General features: G+C 39.3%; 1 protein-coding gene across 3 annotated transcripts in view; it reads right to left on the minus strand.

Annotated features, from left to right (window-relative positions):
* Positions 1–17,956, minus strand: part of LOC105452558 (furin-like protease 2) — a 339,998-nt gene that overhangs the window by 264,158 nt on the left and 57,884 nt on the right. The gene's annotated exons all lie outside the window — the stretch shown is intronic.

Below are 17,956 nucleotides of genomic sequence, written 5' to 3' on the forward strand. Positions count from 1 at the left end.
GAAAAGGTATGAATATAGATGCGTGGTTAAGTAGATCTTTCGCAAACCAAGTCCCCTTCCCCGCTTTTATGTATGTATGTTAAAAGAAATAAATATTCTATTCTATTCTATAACACGTCTTCCTTGTGATTGTTCCTATATATCAAAGCTCATTTTTGTTGAACAAAAATTAGGCTGTGGCAGGTTAAAGGAACGTCATGCTGAGTTAACGAGTAGTCGAGGCGATTGAATAGAACGTTTTTCTGCAACGACTACGGACGCGGTAGGTGGCAAGTGATGAATCGCGTTTCGGACTCGGGCTATCGCTGGCAGATGACAAATGACGAGCAGTTTGCAACAATGATAATGTACGTAGACTGAGACCAAAATACGATCCGTCGCACGCGAGAAACTGTCTCAGACTTTTATGACACGTTTAGAGATCACAATCAGAAAGAGAAGCGATTATATACGGGTCGTTCTGGAAACGGCGGCTTTCAGACAAATCGACTTTTCCTTGGGTGAAATATTTAGCTGTGAATTATAAATGAAGATTTGACGAAAGTGTGCCATTTTATGAAGCAACATGCATTATAAAATAAACGCAAAGCGAATTTCTATGTCGATCTCACGGTCATTTTTTTCCACACTTTTAAATAAATAAATTTGTCTTTTCGAAAGAGAGAGCTTTTTCCGTGATATTTTTATTTTTACTCGAAATTTTTACTCTTTTCAAAGTCAAGTCTTCAAATCTTTCAACTTTTTAATTTACACCTCGCTAACTAATTTTTCGATTAATAAATTTCTTCTTAAGCAAAGTTTATTAAAAAGTTGAAGAGAAAAAAACTTTATCGTACGTTTTATAATTTTTCAGTGGACTTTTAATTTAAAATTTTTAGATATTCCTCAAGTGTTTTTAGATTGAATTATTGCTGTTGTGTACATCAACAAGATTAATATTCTTAGTTCGCTTTGTAATATCCATTGTATCAGAAGAAAGCGTGCGCGTCCTCTGGGACATCCTGTGCGCGCAGACGGACGCGGAATAATTGTGCTTTAGATATTTCAGACGCGTTTCTTTCTCAAACGGCTCTCTAATTCGATTCTTCGCACGTCCACAGAACCGGCCTGGAATTCCGGCTTAAACGAAACTATCTCCGGTCGTATATCTGAGTTTCGAGGGGTTAAATGGCGCGCCGTTTAACGTAAGAAACGAATCGCATCGAGATCCGCTTTGCGTGTTCGCCGAAAGAAAGGCGGGAAGGAACTGAGAGAGAAAGAAAGAGGAAAGGGAAGTGCGCAGCGTGGATACGGCGCGTAATTAATTATGCAACGTACACGCGATACGAATTAATTCCGTTTTACCGCTCCACAATTCTTAATTGAGAAAGCTTAAACCACGCTGGAACTGCCGATAACGCAAAGAATGCTATATAGACGACTAGAAGGATCAGTTTTGTAGTCTCTAAATCGATAATGGAAAATAATATAAAAGGTGCTCCACATTCGCAACGAAAAGATATTTCTTCGTAAGAAAGAATTGATAAGAAAATTCTGGAGAAATAAAAAAACAATTTTTTTCATTTCTTCGTGAAAAAGATGAATAAATATATCTAATATCTTTCTATTAATCTTCCTGTAATATTTTTAATATGCATGTTAATGCATAAAGTATGAAATAGCTGCAACAGCTGCTCGACTGGAATGTAAATCAGTGAGGCTTGATCGTTAATTTCATGCAGTGGCTTAAAAATCCTATAATCGTCGTGATATCGGCCGATAGTTGCCGATTACGATCACCAGGAACGACATTAACGGCAGCTGATGGCAGTTAAGAACGGGCAATTGCAGACGTACCTATCGATGTATCAAGGGGAATCGTCGTGTAAACGGTGGCTCGGGCTCTCCACCGCTCGAGCGCTACACGGACGATGATGTCCGTTTCCGGACGACGCTCAAACCCCTGAGAAGGATTACAGACAACGGATCCTATTGGATAATTCGCCGGCTAACAATGCGTTAAGCCGGGAACGTACGTATCCGGTAACCGGGAGCGGCTCACTCCCGCAGTAATACCGCCCGAGGGAGAAGCACGTTGCGCTTCGATAAAGAAGCTAGAACACGGCACAGAACCGTCCGCTAAATGCGTAATATTATCGGCTATCATCTTGCCTGCGGTGACGTAGATATCCCTATGCAACCGTCATAATAACGAACACCTTGCAACGCGGAATATCGTATATATAAATCAATGGCTGGATCCTAAAAGGAAAATTATCTTGGCACGGGGAAAAACCGTATTGAGCGAGTATCATTTTCGTCGTTTTCGATTTATCGTCTGTTGCGGTCGATAATTGATTATTTTATAATAAAAAAAAACAGCGCACAAATCGAAATAACAATATATATACAAATTTATATGTTAATCTAAATTTCAGTAAAAAGAAAATCTAACGCTCTTATCTAACAAAACGCTCCTGTAAAATAGCATAGTTAAAATTAATGAGGTATATTGCTACATGTGTACCTTAGCTGCACGTATTATAAGTGTACGTTAGCGTGACTGACTTGAATTTTCCATAAAAGGTAAAGTTTCGCACAGAGAGCTTTACTGCAGCGTATAGTGAAGGATCATACGTGAAAGAATACACACGAAAGCGTAACACTTGCGAATAAAGTTAAATTACTGGCTCAAAAATTAATTCTTTAATATCCGCCTATTAGTAGTAGATCCCATTAATAATGCACAGTGCCAGGCTATTAAATTTTACGTAACGCTCGTAAATTTAAGCGATTTCGTGACTGAGCGACGGGCTGCACAAGCATTGGAATATTTAACAGTAGACGCACACGGTGGAATGTTGCAGAAATTAATTTGAAACCGGCATCAAATAGTCTACGGCATCGTTAAAGTCATTAACGTCGAGCGCGCGCGCGCTTAGAAATGCCGATAACAGTGTCGCGCTTAACTCTCTGTCTGTCTCTCTGCGCTTTCGAATCTCGATTTTTAGCGGATACGAGGATCGTGCGTCAAGCGACTTTTCGAACCTGGCGTAAAAAAAAGAAGGAAAAAGAACATTTACGAACGATAACGGTAACGAGAGATGTAGCCTCGTCGCGCTACATCCGTCGTAAAATCGCGCTGTTTATGCGCGGGCTATAGACACGAATACATGTTTGCTGTTGCAATCCTTGTAGTTACACACCGTAAAGCTAATGGACACCCGTAAAGTTAAGCTTAACGAAGACTAAATTCTACGTCTGTAAACAGTACATACGTTCATATATAATGTCGTTACATTAATTCACCTCGCAACCGAGTTCGCAACGCGATCGGGAAAGTTTGTTCGTGTATTTGTTGCGCAATTTAATTTCCTTCGGAAAACTGTCCGCGCGCAACTGGACTTTCCCTCACCGAATCTCGACAATACTTGGAACGCTCGACAGTTATTTATGCGGATGAGAGAGAGAGAGAGAGAGAAAATATCGCGGGATATTTGGTAAAATTGGAGCACAAAATTGATACGCAAATACGCATAATACCGTAAATTTTAAGCGTATTTACGGAGTTGAAGTATTTTTACGGCTATTTGAGCCGCCTTCAAAGTTTATTTAAGCTAACAAAAGCGATACCTATATTTACAATTTATTTCGTGATGTATTTCGCACCACGTATAATTATTCTTTTTCCTATTTTACTCAAACAAAAGATACTTTCTAATATATTTACTCACGTCTAATCTCTTAAATAAAAATGTAAGAACATTCGTGCATACCTAAAAAAAAACGATTCTGTCATACAATATAATTTAATTTGTACAAAATGATTTACATGTCTGAGAAGCAAATGCAGCACGAGCTTCTTCCTTCTCTTATATGTCCCTTCGACCGACATTTAAATTCGTGCATGCAAAATGTATGCAGAGTGTATTGCATCTAGAATACATAAAATACTTCTTTTTTAGTGCAGACGGTCATCCCGATGGTCAGCGAATATCTTCTGCAGACGAATCGCTACAAAAATACGGCTAACGACAGTAACGACCGGATGTAATCGTATCCTACATAAATTGCAGCGAACTTTGACACCGGCAATTATTTATAGACCGACCGATAAACAGAGCGTCGTATATCTAGGCCGACACGCGCCGTAAACGCACGATATGGCCTAACATAAAGTCGCGTGATTATTATCGGCGATCGCTATCGCGATTTCGTTTCCGCTGGATCGTGGGATGTTGCGAGCGTGCAGCTGCCAATAGTGAAACTGCAGCTATCGATTGCAAAACGTAAGATACATAAACAAATATAAAATACACAGAAAGAATGATTTTGTTGAAAGGTCTAAAAATTTAGCTAAAAACAGATCTGAAAATAATTTTTTGTTGAATCATTAAAATAATCTGTTGGAATGTTGAAACTGATAAGCATTGCTATAAAATGTTTTGATATTTCAGCAATCACTTTAACTTTCAGCAAAATTGTTCTTTCTGTGTATAATAAAGAAACTTGGATAGAAATCGAATTCTTTTGTTGTAATAACAGACAACTAAAGAATAATAATAATAAACAGCAAATGATTACAAGGCGAAAATTAAAAGTAACAAATATTAATTGTTAGCGTATTGAACTCGTTCTAACATAATATTATTTATAGCGTAACATAAAATGCACCGTGTGATAAAAAAAACTCAAATAATAACGTTGCATCTTTATACTTTCGTTGCGCGGATCGAGTAATCTCACGTTCTCGCGGTGTGTTGTGCACAAATTGCATTCGTCGCGTTTTCGACGCGACTTTTTACCCCGTTAAAAGGGCAACATCCAACTGGACGTTACGAATTTTCGGACAGTTCGCTGGCGCGTAACGAGAGCACGGGAAACGCGTAAGGCGAGGGCCGGTGAAGTTCGATTCCGTTCCATTCACGGGGGAGTCCGAGCTACCGTTCCGACTAAAAGCCACTCGGCATCGACCGGATTGTGGTGCGGAATCACGGAAATATTCTCGTCGCAATAACGAAGTTGCAGAGAGCGGGTCGAGAAACAAGGTGTTACGATTTCGAACTAGTGCTTTGGATCTTATTACAACACAACACGGCGGTTTACATAATGGATATGAAGAGCATATTGGTTTCTTGTTATCTGTCAGCAAATTTTTAATGACATATAGCTAGAGCATTTCATTTAGGAAACGTCACTCATCTCGAGCATTCATAATTTCTTTATATTAAACGCATATATATATATATATATATATATATATATATATATATCATAACGTGCAAGGTTTTTATGAGATTATTTGATACTGCCTGCAATTAGGTGTCAATTCAATTTTTACTCAAATCTGTTCAAAATTGCCTTAAAAATAACTCTGTTATTTATTAACGATATTAAGACTTAACTCGTTGTAAATTTTCAATACCTGTACGCTCTTCTTTTTTATACGTATGTATTTTTCCTGCAGGCATGTGAGTGTGTTTGACACAAATGTACAATTATTTTGAAAGAAAGAAAAAAAGGAAGAGAAAAAATATATTTTGACGAGGAAAAATCGACTGCAAGAGGATAAAAATTATTCGATATTTCCCGGCTGAAGCAGCTTAAATGTGTTTTCGAGTGAAAAATGAAACAGAATAGCATTACATCATTCTGTCGCGTGGAATCGTTATCCGCCGGGGAAAGGGGGGAAGACACTTCGGCTTGTATTTTTCTCCGTTTCAATTGGATCGAAATGGATAGGCTGAATCGAAAATTCCCGACATCTCGCCATTGTAATCTGCTTTTATCGAATGATGTTTTCCCGATAATTGCCGGTATTATATAATTCGATGTGCCCGACGCAAATAACGATATTATAATAAAGTTAGTACACACTGATAGCCGCTTAATTCTCATTAAACGAAAAATTTATAATATAATGAGTCGTTATCGTTAATGCGAAAATGGCGGAATCTCTTGCTTATTATCGCGCGCATTCGCGGTAAATTGAATCGGCTTTCGCTGTTTATTAGCGCACTTTTACCGCGCCATCAGCGTTCGGACAATAATGGTAACTGGTTGGAATAGAGCTAGTAATTGAATCCCCTCATTAAGTAGATATGTTATGTCGCGACAACAATGGTTGTAGGGATATCAACACAGGCGAAACGACAGATGTTCATTCTGCGAGCGTTTGAGAGAGAGAGAGAGAGAGAGAGAGAGAGATCGAATAACTCTGGAATATATACAACACATATGTAATTTCTAATGTGATAATTGAAGGGCTTGTTGCAACAGTAAGTCAATCCACATTTCGTAATATTTTATAAAAACGGAGAAAATAAACTCCCAAAGTTTATCACTCCAACTTTAGCTTATTTTCTCCGTTTTTACAAAATGTCACAAAATGTGGGTTAGCCCACGCTGTTGCGGCAAGTCCTTCAATTGGATCGAGCGTTAATGTACGGAAACATTCATTCCGTAAAAAAGGGCCCGGGTACGTCGTGTGACACAACAATTAAGGGAACTCACGGGTGCTCCGGAAGAAATCTTGGCGCAAGGCGCCATTCGCTCTTCGTTCTCATTTCGGAAGACAAATATATTTGCGGTGCGATCGCGCTCTCCCTCCCCCCTCCCCCCTCGCCACCCTCAAGTTTTCACGAACAGAGACTGATATACACGAGGAATACCAACAGTAAGAGAAATAAATGTAAGTCCAAAAATTCTTCGCGAGCTGAGAAAAGAAAACGGCGTCGTTACGGCGTCTTAGATTCGGTCGGTCGCTTTTTGCGGCGCGCTTTTATTAGATGTCGCGACATCAAGCTCGGCGAAAAGTGACGGTTTCTTGCCCGTCGCCGCGCCGTGCCGGTGCGCGCTTTGGAGCCGTCCAGAGTATCCAGAGCCAATCGATCTTTGCCGCCGCCGCCACCGGGCGGATATCGGACGGCGATTGGAAACTCGCAACTCGCGTTTATCCAGCCTCTATTCCGCGCGTCGCGAGCTGCAATCGCGATATATTAGTGGCGTTGCGCGAAAACGACGTGTCGGCACGAAATAGCGATTCCGAGCGGGAGATATACATATACCACCGTGCAAACGTTAAGGGATACAAAAGAACGCCTATCGCTTTGAATCAAAACCTACCCGGAAAAACGTCGAAAGAATGCAGCGAAAACTGCTCCATGTCTGGAGGATTACTGATCGTTTGAGCTTTGAAAAATTGCAAATTATCATTTGGCAATTAATGATAATGTAATAACAATAATGGCAACACTAATAATGTAATTATACGATTGCTAATTGACATTAAATAATTGACAGACAGATAAATTATTAAATAATTCGTCTATAATAGTCTAATAATTATTAAATGAGCTTCCGGGGAAGAAATGATAAAAATAAAAATAAATATGCAAGCAAACTTTGGAGAATTTTTTCTATGTCACGTGGATTATTGCATGTCGATAAGTGTAAAAAAAAAAACTCTCTAAATCTGAATCAGTGGATAGTCACTGATTATCAATGATTATTCATTGAATGCATCAGTCCCAAGTATGTCACTAGTAATCAGTGAAATTCAACTTCATTGTCTCTCGGAAATTACTAATAAATAAGTGAATAATCGCTATAATCATCGATAAATCAGTGGACTTTGCTGCTCTCGCTAATTGCACAGCGGATTCGATTCTGTTTCACTTATTCATTAGCGATGCAAGGCGTTCAATCAGTGACTTTTCCACTAATTCAGATATAGAGAGCATTAAATTAATGGACCGTAATTTCAAAAATCGTGCAATATTTAAAGGTACTTATAATAAATACATTTGTTAGATTTTTAAAGAAGAGTGCGATAAATTGCTTCCTCTACTTTTCGGGATGTTTCGCAAAAGGTACTGAATTGCTTTCTTCTGTCTTCGGTGAGCAGTTGATGAACACGGGCGATCGCGCAGAGCCGCAGAGTAAATAGTTGCAGCAAAGTACCTTCGAAGAAAGAGAGGAAGGAGGGAGCACCTATATACACGTTTAAACCAACCAAAGCAGAAGCTAGCGGAAGGGAAGTAAGCCATTGCACGGCCGGTAGGAAAAGCGTCAACAAAGACGCCTGGCTCCTGCGCGGCTATCTCAGCCCGCGCCAACTCTTTCATTTCTCACGGCAAATAATACATCTATACGTGTATATGTTTGTGTGTATGTATGTATATGTGAGCATGCATATATACACTTTTGCCAAGTTCACCGCCGCTGGCTGGACAACGATAGCCAGAAGTGTGGCCGAAGCCCTTTCTGTTTGCGATGAAGTTTGAATGGCCGCTGTTTGAACGGCGGGATTTCCAGAAAATCGATATTCCTGCCTTACGTCCGAGCGGATGTAAGGCGCGGCCGGAAACGGAACGGAGGCTTCCGCGACCGTTAGAGAAGCCGGAAGAGAGTCGACTGACCACCTTCCGTTCCGCGTGTTATCATAAAGATATGACCCATTACGCGGAACGACTATAAAAATACTACGTAATAAAATAGATTTTCACACAGATTTTACGATATGCCAAAAAAACAATTTTGAAACTGCTTAACAATTAAAATCGATAAGCGATTAGAGATTACAATATATGAATTAAAGTCAAAATTATTCCGCGATCGGTTTCCAGGTACAATTATTTAAAAATAAGATAAAAGATTCCTTTTTATTCATTTTAGAAAAAAAAGGTACTATAAAAAGACAAAAACAAACAGTTTCAAGTATTTTTTCGGATTCTCTCGTTTTCTCAGAAAGAAAACGAGAGAAATACGTGATTTGTGTTGTATCCAACCGGTTAACTGATTGTGGCTCGCAAAGCCACCAGCTGATTGTCCATGACGGGATAAACCTTAGGGTACACCCTGTATGAGCTCCTCGAGTCGGTCCGCTCACGGACAAACCACCTGAGCTCTTTACTGCCCTTTCCCTCTCGCCCCTCCTCCTTCTTGCTTATCCCCCTGGGGATCGGCGAACATGAAGCGTTGGGAAATGCTATAGGTTCTCCCCGGTTAACCCCTTTACTACCCGATTTTATGGCGCGGCGACGCTGTAAATGCGTTAGAGGTAGCCATCGACTCGCACACGTAGCTTTTCCTCCGTTCGATCGCGACGGGGCTCACGTGAGTCGTAAGTGCAGGTTAGCCTTGGACGGAAAGCCAGACGACGCGGAAGTGCACCTCGGCATTGACTTATCTTTCAAGACGTGCGGACGCTCTTAGAAGGCTGGCCGCGCACGCTGATGGAGGAAAATCATTTAACCTTTTCATCATTTGGCGATAGAGTCGATTTTTTAAAATATTAAAAATGGAGATATTCAATTTATTTTAAACTATACGTGTGTAGTTTAATATATAGAAAAATATTGTTAAAAAATATTAAATCACTGAAAATTTAAATCAACATCCCAAAAAATCCAAAGCAGAGTAAATTATAGTAGTTTTATAAATATTTTCTACCTCCAAATTTGAAAAAATAGAAAAAAAGTGTATATTTTCAATTTATATGACTCTGGCAACATTTCACATATTTTATATAATTGAAGTAAGCGGATTCCACGGCGCGCTGCAATTTTTAATCAAAACCTACTTCGTCGAACCAAGAAAAGCGACGGGTAAATATAAGAGTAATAAATCAAAAAGATTGTATTTTGCGCGCTCCCATCCGTTTTTATCGCCTCATGACAAATGTGCATTTTTGGAGATAGTGGATTTCAGTGATTGACGACGCGAACATAAACAAAAGTGCAGCACTTCAATAACGTATACAGATTTTAGACCGACGCAGATGTACGACACGCGATTCAATTACGATCTAACGCGCTCGTCGATAGTATTCGATAATATTCGCGGTAAAGCGTTTTAACGTTGAAAATGCACGCTGTAAAATGTCATATGTCGAAATGACGTATAATTTACCCTTTCGCTGCTTATCGGGCTAGGCAAACTAATATTATGCTCGTTATGCAGCAGACGTAATTCTACGCGACTACGTTTTATTGGGTCAACTGCTACTGCCAAAACGTGAATTTACGCTGCAGTATACAAATATTATTACGTCCAAGCACATTGAATTATCATACGCCTGTATTTACGCGAACCTATCAAAATTGGCACACGATCAATGCAACCACATTTACACAGCCCGCAAACCCGACAGAGTTTCAGCCCTGCGCTATTGGCTCCTGAAAATTTCACGCGAGTAACCGCCGTACGGCCCTTCATGATCCCATTATGAAATTGATTTATCTTCACAGAAAATTCGCCTTATCGTTTCGAACTTGCAAAATTATCTTTAAAATTCTAATCTAAATTCGCATGTATATGAATTTTACATACCGGGTCCGCCACCAAAATCCGGACGAATTTAAATTTAAAGTTTCCGTCTTATTTGACTTCATCGGTAGGTCGTTATTGTTGGGCAAGTCAGATGTTTGTAATAAGCGTGCGTAACTTTAAAATGTCGGAGCAGATAAGATCGAGTGCGGTGTATAACCGAAGAGTGGCAATAATCAAAAGTCTTCACGCTGAAAGTTCGCAAACCGAAATTATTCGATTCTTCGGGTACCCGAGATCGACCGTGTATGATGTTGCAGCTAAATATTTGACTTCAAAGACCGAAAATAACCCGAAGATATTCCCATAATAGCTAGAACGAGGTTTCAAGTTTTTGAAAGAAATGTAGCGACATAACGTGATCCTCGCTGGAGACGACACCTATGAACAGAGGCCTTCGTTTTAGCTATTATGGAAACATCCTTGGATCCTTTTTCTGACGCTCCGACATTTTGAAGTTATGCACGCTTATTACAAACATCTGACTTGCCCAAACGTCAACAACGATCTACCGATAAAGTCAAATCAGACGATTGAACTTCAAATTTAAATTTGTCCGGATTTTGATGGCGGCATGATATCAATTAAATTAAATATTTTACCGTTAAAATTTTTACTTGATAATTTATTATGTAATACGTTAATAGTTTATTCTGTGTAACAACGTTTCCGAACGTTGATACGAAAGTGGTTAGAGTTTTTTTTTCAACTCTATGACATTAAGGCGATGTTAATACGATAAAACATTACATATCGCGGGCCGTCGCATAGTAAGAAATGAGAAACGAGTTAAACTAACGAGCGAAAATAAAAGCCGCTTTAGCCGATAGCGACGTTTGTTGCGGCGCGATGTTCGCGCGCTCATTCACGCGCGGAATGCAATTAGGACTCTGATTCAAAGTTCAGAAGCGCCCGCTAACTTTATGATGCATTTGGCGCACAATCTTCCGCCGTTTATCGTGCGTTACGAGTAAATTGAAGGCGAGATTAAAAAGTTTCCCGTTGCTCGAATACGCATGTATACATGTGTGTGTGTGTGTGGATGTGTGTACGTCATGTACGTATATACGTCATTTTGCAGCCTCACCCAGCGCGAAAACGAGTCGCGTATTAAATCGTGGAGGAGGCCGCGCGAACCGAGTGTTCCGCGATAAAAGCGAACCCGACGAAGTCGAAGTTATAAACGAACTATTGATAGTCCGACCTGTTTGCCACCGCTCGGTAGAAAACTTCCCGCGGTATCGAAAGTTCCGGGGTTTTACCGAAAGGCTACCTGGAGTTTCGAAGCGGATTGCACGCTGGAATTAAACGCCTGTGGAGCGAGTTAATGAAACAGACGCGCTTCGCGCTTTCTACTTCAGCAGTCCCGTTTAAGGTATTGGAATAATTGTGGAGCAATCGTGTAAAATGGGTCAGATACAGTTAAACAGAATCTGAATGCTCGAGAAAGTGATATATGAAAAGCTTAAAAACACAGGAGAGCAACTTTGACCTCGTGCTTACGCTAGATTTGTTGTATATTTCGTATTATTGTAACACACACTATAAATTGCCCAACATTAGTATCAAATTAGAAAGATTAATCCTTCTATCAAAAAAAATCTAAATAATTTTTATTAAAAGAGAATTTAATTCATCTTGCACGACCACTCTTAAATTATATTTATTAGTGATACAACGTGATATACATACGTGTACGATTTCATACATAGATGATTGGAAAAGCCAAGGTTTTCTTACCTGAAAAGAAGAAAAAATACTGTGTTAAAATACAATTATCTCAATAATATAAAAAAACGTGCTTACATATGTAACAAGTGAAACTGATTTAAAATTAGAAATTCACTCGGTAATTCGCTCAGCCCGTTTCCTTTGACGCCAACAAGTAGCCACAAAATTATCCTCCATCATTATACTTTCTCTGACGCGCAAATTTTTAACTTTAATCCAATTCACCTTTCAATCCCATTCACTCGGCCGTACCATAAATTTCTGGCTTTGCAAACCAACAGAGTCGCAGATTGCTTAATTGCTCTAGAGAGTCGTATATCCACAAGATTAAAAAGTTACCAATGCAAAGCCTCGCGTATCTGTAGATTACTAGATGCGCGAATTGTATAAATTCTCAAATGCAAATGAGAGAGACTCTCGCTCTTTTGAATCACTTTTTTTTTATATAATATAAAATTATATGACTGAGAGAATTTTATATTTTTTTTACGTTCCACGTTACATTACAATCGTGCAGCTTACATACAAAGAATTTTAGACCAACAAAAAAATATTTTAAGGGAATGGGGATTCTTATTGCTGTTATCATCAAAAAAATATTAAATTGCTTGTCAATTTAATTCGTTACAGTAGAATTTAACTTTATGCAAAATTGATTGTGTTTTAAGGCCGACAAAAAGTGCGACACACGGTTTGTATGCAGCTGGGTGTTGTAACAATAAAAATTATTACATGCACACCAACGTGTCGACACGCATTGGTATATTACTTCGTTAAGTCTTATTTATTCTTGCGAGTCTTAATTTCTATACAATTAAAAAATGTTTGAGTCGCTACGACCAAACTTTACGAATCGTACATACGAAATAATACAAATAAAAGTGAATAAATACTTTGTGTAAGATTTCCGGAAGGTATTTTGAAACATTGTGACAATTGTACTTTTGTATGCGTCACGAGCCGGGGTATAAAAAGCTACAGCATTCGGATGCTTAGAACACGCTCGTTCATTCAAAGCACGTGCGAGTTCATCGACTCCGTTGAGATCTCGCGGATCCCACGACCTCCGCCAATCTCTCTCCCTATATCTCTATTTCCTACTCTCTGTCAACCATCCACCTGATATTGTTGATCGCGTAATACGAGGCATCTTAATTCTGAGCAATATCGCGATTAGGTACCTCCCTTCTTACCGCTAATTCTAATCCGGGAAAATTAATTCAAAACCGTTTAAGGATATTTGGCGTGCAAGGGAGATACTGCAGTTTATGTAGTATCGCGAACATATTGCGGCTTTAGTAAACGATAGAGAGAGAGAGAGAGAGAGAGAGAGAGAGAGAGAGAGAGGGAGAAAGAGAGAGCGAAGGAGCAAAGCGCGCATTCTCATCGACTGCTCTCGCTGCAATGATATCATTACTTAATTAAGATGCAAACTGCTTTCAAACTTCGACACGACTCAACTACGGATAATCTCGTCCACTTCCTCTTTCCATACTTCCTTTCCATGCTTCACAGCACAACTCTCGCGCGCGCTCGTCGACTTTCCTTCACAGAGGAGAGCAGACAGCTCCGCGGAATTACGACGCGCATGTCAAAAAGTATCGTACGCCTTCCTCGTCTCGTCTCGTCTCTCGACACGGTTATCGAATCGATAACAAGCGGAGGAGTAGCCGTGAGATTGAGAGCCGAGAGAGCTTCAAGATGTTTGAAAAGAGAACTTCACGGACGAGCGACTATCCGGAACACGGAAGTAAAATTCTGAACTATGACCGGCGTAACGTGAAGATAAGTGAGGTCGAAGTTGTCGCCATTTGGAAATTTCGAAGTTGTCCGCTCGGTAGTCGCTAGTCTCTCGAAGGTTGCGAATGAAGCTTCCTCGACGAGGTGCGACAGATCGATCCAATATTTTGTAACGCCGGGTAATCGATCACCCAAAGCTCCGGAGAAGCTCCGTTTCAAACCGGTAATAATAAGTTCCGAATCGCGACTTAATTCCTGAGCGTCTAAGCGTTGCTATTTATTAGTAATCCATCAGCTCTGTCAGTATTATGAAAGTGATCGATTGCGAGAACGGAATGTTATTTAATATTACTGGTGCATGAAATTATCATCTCGGAGAGAAAAAAAAACGCCCTTTTCGAGTATAAGCTCTTTCAAATAAATACAAATATATATTACAGAAAATCAATGTGTTCCTAATGTACGTATTAAAATAATAAAAATGCATAATAAAATAATAATTTTGCGCGATTACGTTACAATAAACTAAAAAAAATATAAATGCATCGCATAATGAGAATAATTTTTTATGTTAAGAAGATAGTATACGATTTAAATTCAGTATACAGTGTAAATAAAGAAAAATGAAAATGGAAATTTCTAACGATTGCTTTGAATCGCTATTGTCGCCAGGCTTGTGTTAATAATTCCTCAAAGCAATATTCAAAATTCAAATGCTGCCTCCATTAAAAAAATTTTTCTCTCCACACTGAGCATCTATGTTAAAATGCTGCATGTACTTCACTTTGGCAATATAAATATTACTACAAGATATATAAAATTCAAATATTATACTCACTAAATTTTCTGGAGTGAATTTTCACTCTTTCGGAGTGAAATTCACTCTCGAAAATTTAGAGAGTATGTATATGTAATATATATAAAAAAAAGAGAAATAAAATTTTAAATATCAAAACCGCGTTTAAATATCACTTTCGAGCGTGTCGAGAAATATATGCGCCGTTCCGGCGTTGGCAACCAGAAATCGAAAATAGCGAGAGCGGTCAGTAGTCCGCCGGCGACGAGCCAAGAGACCGACGATTACGGCGAACGGAAGGAGAAAACGAGATCGCGCCGTGTTTAACTGTCGTATAAGTATTTATGCGATTCGGCGGGAGCAAACGCCCGGCGGCTTGTCGCGACGCCGCCGCCGCGCCGCGCCGTCGCGCACGGCGCGCGCGCCACGTGTGCGGAGTGCCGTCGCGCCGTGCAATCTCCCATCGCGCGTTCCCGCCGACTTCGCGTGCTCACTGACTTCAACGGCGGATTAAACCCCTTTCAAAGACGTAGTTGTTCGTGCCCTCCGAAGTTTCATGCACTTCGCAAACACGGGTAGTAAAACGGAGAGTGACTTTTTGAGAGATCAGCGGTACTTTCGGAAGAGTTTCAGGTAAATCGCGCGGCATGAAAAGATAATACGAGCTTATGTGAGCTCGCGCTGAGGAGGGGGCTTACGGCCCTCAATAAACTTACGTCGCTATAAAAGGTAAGTGGCATCGCGAGATCCACTCCCAATGGTCATAAAAGGGTTAAACTTTTTTCCGAATATACCGCGACACGAACGAGGCACTTCCACAGTCGTAAAATAATAATGACTGCTAAAAAAATTATTTTTTTTTAAGTGGCGTAAAGATAGAGATCTATTTCTAATAGAGTCCCTATTTTTATATTATATTTCTAGCGGAGTCCTATATTTTTATATATTTTAAACTGTGGCTCGTTTAGCTTATGCGTACAGAATTTTGAATTTTCCGAGTTTCAAAAGTTGCATTAATAATTAAATTAAAGCAAAAAAATAGTAAAATTTACATTTTAATCAGTATGCAGTATATGACCAGAAAATGTAGCCCATTACTATACGTTTCTATTTGCGTACGTTCGAAATCTTTATCTTCTAATACTGGAGACAGTAACATTTGTTTAAAAAAAAAAAAAACTGACGCGTTTCAAAAATCAATCTAAAATAAATGCGCCGCTTTACGTTCAAAAGTCACAATATTTCAAAAAAATAGGAGTTACATTTTTGAAGTAATCAATCTAGCTGCTGATATGCGAATCGACGTCTCCTACATTCCTGATAAATGCCTAAGATTGTCGAAACGTCAGAGCACCGTTATCGAAAATGCTCAAATGCGAGCGCCTGAATTCCACCGAATTTCCTGCCTCCCGTCATCGGCACGCTCTTCCACCAGCGATACGCGCTTATCGATGCGCGTGATTACGCAAGCCACGCTCTGTTTATGTCAATCCGCCTTAGTACGTGCGTCGCACCGTAATTCTGTAATCGATGAAATCCGATGTTGATTCCGTTACGCAAACAATTTATGCAGTCTGTGTGTTCATAACACGCACATGCGAAACGCACAAAAGCTAAGTGCGCGAAATTGTGCCGTTTCTTCCTCTCGAGTTCTGTTCGCAAAATGAGAAATATCGTTAAAAAAATGCAATACTAAAATATTTAAAAAGTCATTACAAAAGTACAGTATAGTACGTGTAACATTAAAGTTTTGAGAATCTTCATAAACTCTGCGTTATTTATACTTTTATTATCATATTGATATTATTGGATTAATCTATTTTTAAGAATATTAATTGTGAATACTTCATATTTTCTAATGTAACGTATTTTATGTAAAAGTTATTCTGTGTTATTTCGAATTCATTCAATTATACACATGTAAATTATTTGTGTCAAATAAAGTGTTCTACGATTTTTTGTCTACAATCCATTTTTACTAAACTAATGATTATTATTTCTCAAAACCTTATTTCTTAACCTACTTAATTACGATTAAGATTAACTTAATTGCATACCTACACATTGTTATTATAATATATCAAACTTAATAATATTATATTTTTAAACTTTAATATACTGCCTCTTTCCATGCAATTTTCCGTGCCGTAAAATTTTCAATCAATAATTTATCTCTCGGAAAAAACGTCGGTCGTAAAGCGCAACCCCGAGAGATTCGCGCGTTCGTAGGTATCAACGAAATAATTTTGCCGACGGCAAAACGCGTTACTCGCTCGCAAAAATGCACACCGGAAACGACGCGAGACGCTCGTAATGACGGAAGACGGTCGGATCCATCGGCCACTCGTAAAATACTTTTACGAGGCGTCATCGCGCGCCGAAACGAGCCGTGAATCCATCGGGGAATCGGAAACAGGTGGCGAATGTTTGGAGAGATCTCGACAACTCAAGATGACGATGACAAAAGAAAAGCCAGTATCGTCGAGCTGCCGTCGGTCGTAAAAACGGCCAATTCGCGCGAGAGTATTCACCAGGAACTTCAATCTTGGAGAACTCGCGAGTGTCTGTGGGTACCTCAATTACGAGAAACAGAGCGAGACACTAGGAAGATTGTGGCCGTGCGTTTAACTCGTAATTACTACGTGACGAGTCCTTAAGCCTCAACCCGAAAAAAATGTATGAACGTATTTCGTATAATTTCGCTGACGGTCGACGTGTATGGCGACTCGGAGAAAGTCTGAGAATTGCATTGGGCTTGTCGAGTTCATTGAAAATTACGTAAGTTGATACACGACGACGAGTTTTCGAGGTTATACTTAGATAATTGTAGAAATTATCTAAGATTACCTTCAATCTCATCACAGTGTTGATTAAAGAAGATCCAGATGCATAATATGTTTCACATTGAAAAAAATCCCATAAATCAAGTTGTAATCTTGAGAAAAGTGCATTTAACAATTCTAGGATTTTTCATCAGCGATCTTTATTTTTTTTCATTCTAGATTTTCCACCAACCTGCCTTCAAACTTATCACGGTATTGATTAAAGAAGATCCATAATGCGTTTCACATTGAAAAAATCGTTTAACTCAAGTTGATGTCTTATAAGAAAAGTGCATTCGACAATTCTAGAATTTTTCATCGGCGATCTTTATTTTTTCAATCTAGATTTTTCCGTCAACTTGCGAAGTACTGGGCTACAAAATTCGAGATTTATTATCAATTGCACCATTTATTCCCTATCGTAACCCTCAGACAGGCCGCGCTGCGGTATAAATTGTATTGCAACCACGCTATGTTGGAATGGTTTAAGGCTTAAATTTCGCTCTGCTTTGCGCTCAACTGCGGTCCCTTTCGCATGGTCGCGCTCTGTGCTATTGCT

The sequence above is a fragment of the Wasmannia auropunctata genome, unplaced genomic scaffold (assembly GCF_000956235.1).
Source record: "Wasmannia auropunctata unplaced genomic scaffold, wasmannia.A_1.0 LD336029.1, whole genome shotgun sequence".
NCBI classification, from domain to species: domain Eukaryota; kingdom Metazoa; phylum Arthropoda; class Insecta; order Hymenoptera; family Formicidae; genus Wasmannia; species Wasmannia auropunctata.